Source organism: Sinocyclocheilus grahami, unplaced genomic scaffold (assembly GCF_001515645.1).
Source record: "Sinocyclocheilus grahami isolate Dianchi unplaced genomic scaffold, SAMN03320097.WGS_v1.1 scaffold315.1, whole genome shotgun sequence".
Taxonomy (NCBI): Eukaryota; Metazoa; Chordata; class Actinopteri; order Cypriniformes; family Cyprinidae; genus Sinocyclocheilus; species Sinocyclocheilus grahami.
In genome coordinates this window covers 364,384-368,750 of record NW_015505494.1, presented here as the reverse complement: position 1 = coordinate 368,750, position 4,367 = coordinate 364,384, and the positions used below count along the sequence as shown (strand labels likewise).

Sequence of the window (4,367 nt, the reverse complement as noted above, 5' to 3'; positions counted from 1 at the left end):
TTCATTGAAATCTCTGCCTTGTTTTTGTTCAGTTGATATGAACTTAAACATGTCATTAAAACACTAAATTGCTACTTGACAGTCTAAAAGGAGGAAATGAATCAAGTGCATCTCATTAAAATCACACTATGTTCTTACTCAGCTACGTAATAGAAACCATAATAAATACATCCATTTGTTATGCTAATGCTTTGTTTTCGAGAAACTTTGCATCTTAATTTTAGATCCATGAGCCGAAGAGCAGAGATGGAGGGTTAATGCAACAGATGCTAGTTCATTAAATGTGCATTTTGGGGCTGTGAGAGAAGACAAACTACTGCTCATGTAGGTGTATGAGTGTGTGTTAGAGAGACACGGTTTTGCTCAAAAAGATGAGTAAAATAATGGCCGCTGCCATATGCTAGGTAGACAGGTGATGAGGGGTGATTATAGTCATGCTTTACTGTACATCATGACATTAGTATACTGGAAAAGTGATGCATGAAAAACCATGTCAGGAATTTTTTACTAGCGATACTTTCAAATGCTATGTTGTGAGGCCCACCTAAAACATACAATATTATTTAAAAGTTTGGGGTCTGTAAGATTTTAAAATGTTTTTGTAATGTATTTTGAAAGAAGTCTAATTGACTTTATTAAAAATACAGTAAAATTACAGTAAAACAGTAACATTGTAAAATAACTTAACTACACTATACATTTCTTTGTCACTTTTGATCAATTTACAGCATCCTTGCTAAATAAAAATATTGCTTAAAAAATATAACTGACCCAAAACTTTTGAATGGTAGTGTATTCACCAGTGACCTGGCAACCTCTCAGTAATTTATTGGACCATTAATGTGCATGATAAAAATGTGTTTATCCATACCTCCTCTGGCATGCTGAGAACCAGTTCATTGTCACTTTGGGTGATGAACCCCTGTAGGAAGTACTCGCTGCAGGCTGCTAGGACAGCCCTGTGCGCGCGGAACTCCTTCCCCTCCACCAGCACGGTCACATCACAGAGCAGGCCCTGCTTCCGCTGCTCATTCAGACCCAGCAGGATGTTGGTACAGTGCACCGTCGACTCATACACGTACATGGGAGCTTCAGACTTCTCATCCACGGACATACCGCTCACACCCTGCGCAGAAACAGACAGACATAGACGGGTCAATTTATGTCATCCAGGTGACAGCAGAAGTACAACACAAACCTGGTCCAAAATGAACTCTCTAAACCCCAAATGAAAGCACAGTTGAGTTTGGAGAGGAAATACAATGAGCTAGAGAGGAAAGGAGTTACAGGACAACTGCAAAATGGTTGAAATAGCAAGAACAATCATTTGATCTGATATAAGTCATTTAAGCCAATAAAATCAAAGACAGGTGTGCTCCTGAAGTACTCTACTAACAATGGAAGTGCTTGTGTTTCCATTGCAAACACCTCTCTGATCTTGCTTGTAAGTCACAATCTGTGCATCTACTAACAATCTCAGATTCTTTTTTTTTTACCCTAATGAGGTCTTATTACAGAAACGTCCTGTTTTAAGTCTTAAGTTAAGAATAGACTGTATTATGATCCTAAATGATATCGCAATCTAGATGGGACAAGGAGTAAAGTGGCGACACGTGTGATTTATAAAATAAAATGAGACTACAATATGGTATGCTGTGAATAATATAATGTACTAATAATATAATGACCTGCTGTTTTGCACAAACATGCAAATCATTTAATTGTGTATGTGTATATATATATATATGCATCTCTCGCTCTCTCTCTCACACACACACACACAATATATTTTAACAATATCGTTTTTTAGTACAATTATGCAAATTGTATGGGTGGTATATTTTTGAATTTATAGGAACTTTTATTTACATTATTAAAAATATATCTAAAAATATTTTTCTAGAATTATCTATTTATATTTTTACATTTTTAACAATAGCTAATACAATAGCTAACATGAAATGTTACATTAATGTATTATGAATTAACACTGACATTAAATAATAAATGATATATATTTAATAAATATAAATATAACTTAACATTAATCTAGATTAATAAATGCTATAAAATGGTAATGTATTGCTAGTTCATGATACCTATGCATTAAAAAATGCTAATCAACAGAAACTTCAACAAAAACTCCAACTTTGTTTTGCATCAGGCTACAAGGTTGATCAATCTCACCGTGACCACCTCCACAAAGATGCCACCTACAGCAAGTAAACACACAACCACACACAAAGCAAAACAGCACAAACAAAGCCCCAAACCCTCCCACACGACCAGAGCGGGAATCAGCTGCTGTCGCATTATTCACACTCACTCATTAAACATACACCCCCATGTAAGCAGGTATGCATTCACACTTTAAACAATGATCCTATGTGCACACACACAGTGGTAGATTAGCTGGGGAAGGTGATTTAGCTGTCAAAACAGTGGGGTCTCTGCTATCGGTTCTTACGTAGGAGGTGCACAGAGAGATATTGGCGCATGTGATCTTCAGACATCCAGTCACAAAGATTACCTTGAGCTCTTATTCCTTTTCATTTCCCCTTATTTCACCCATCAAAGCGGCTAAACCGGTGCATGTGTGATTAGGGACTTAAGTGTCTCTGGATTCTGGATCAACTCTGTGTACACAAACGTGTCCTGCCCCCGTACCCCACGTCCTGTATCAGAACCCTTTGACAATCGCTCCTCTCAATGACTCCGACACGTTTAATCTCATCAGGGATTCTTGCTGGATGGCCTGCCTCCTGGCTGCCAAGTGAATATCACAAACCTCAAATTAGCATTCACCCCTGCTGCTGATTTGAATAAGCGCGGATTGAATATGACGAGTCAGGAGCAGACCTCAGCATAAAGCATAACCTTATGATCCTCTTAAGGAATTTTATTTGCAATATTGGCAAGGTGTGCATATGTTCTCTGAACGTATAATAGGCCAGGCAAATCCGTTCATTTAGAAAGAACGGAAAGAGAGATGGGCTTTTTCACACTTGAAATTGTTAAACAGGGACATGCTAAAATACACTGAAAATAAAAGTTAATTCAAAATATTAATACATGTAAATAATAGCAAAATAACACTGGTTTATATTTGGCACCAAAATTATGGTGACCCTTTTTTGGACACTGTTTATGTTATAATATTAAATAATTGATTTATGTAATGTAATGTAATATAATATAATACATAGATGCTTTGATATATACCATGGTACTAAAATTCATGGTGCTCCAAGGTACTTCCAAGAATACCACAGTACATGCTCAAAAACATGGAAGAACCATGGTTAAAGTTAAAAAGGTAGTACCATTGTACATGTTAAAAAACATGGTAGATTCATGCTACCTTTTCCAAAAAGCCATGGTTCTTTGTGGCACAGATTTGCAGCACATCGTCAGAAGCATTCGAAAGAAATTACAAGTGTGAATGTTGCATTGCCCAGGGTTAAAGTGCCTTTAGCCTGGGGTTTAAAAAGCTGATAAACCACGATTAAGCACAGTGTGAAAATACACACAGAAAGAGAGGATGCTTAAGCTCTGAATCAGGCAGATTTAAACTGCTTTTGAAACTACACAATCTCTACTTTCAGTCTCTGCCAGCAGTCTTTTCCACAACACACTGAGCTATTTAAGTTGTCCGGGGCCAACTTCTGTTCGCGGAATGATCGGTGCATGACTAAACAATTCCTACAGAGCTCCAGTGGCAGCCAACACTGCTCTTTCCATCCCTCCCAAAGCCAGGGCTGCCCCTGTCTGCCCTGCTGTGGTGAGGGTTGTGCAGCCAGCGCACCTCCCTGCTCCCACAACCACCACTGACTGCACTTAGGCAAACTCTGACCCGCAGAGACACAGGCCTGAAATTTCTTACCCTTGTCATCTTGATTTAACTCCTGACTGGGCAAAAGAGGCAGTTTGTGTACTCCATACAGACGATGCAGACGGACACAAGCCCTCAAAGCTGGACTCCATTCGAAGCAGGTTGCATGTGGCGGTTACCGTCGAAAGGCTCCTTCAATCAGAGCGAGCCTGTAGAAGCTGTGAGCCTTGACGAACGCTGATGGTTTACTGCTGCCCAAATTAAAACGTAAAAACGGAAAGTCGTCCTTGGTCACTGGAAATGGCTGTGTGTGCAAATGGAAACTCCTCAACCAAGAGAATGGAATCAGTGGGCCCAACGCCTCCCTGTCTTTCTTTCTTTCTCTTTCTTATCGCTCTCACTTACTCTCAGAGAAAATCAAACCACACGGCATGTGGGTTCAGAGATCCTATACTGCAGTGTGTGAGTGTGCGTGCGTATATGTGCATGTGTGTAGGAGGGACACTGTGGTTACCATGAAAAGGAAGAAAACAAA

The 4,367-nt window shown here is 39.2% G+C and overlaps 1 pseudogene; it reads right to left on the bottom strand.

The window, feature by feature from the left end:
* Window positions 1-826: 826 nt before the first annotated feature.
* On the bottom strand, window positions 827-3,938 carry LOC107601917 (transcription regulator protein BACH2 pseudogene; annotated as a pseudogene).
* Between the last annotated feature and the right edge of the window lie 429 nt (window positions 3,939-4,367).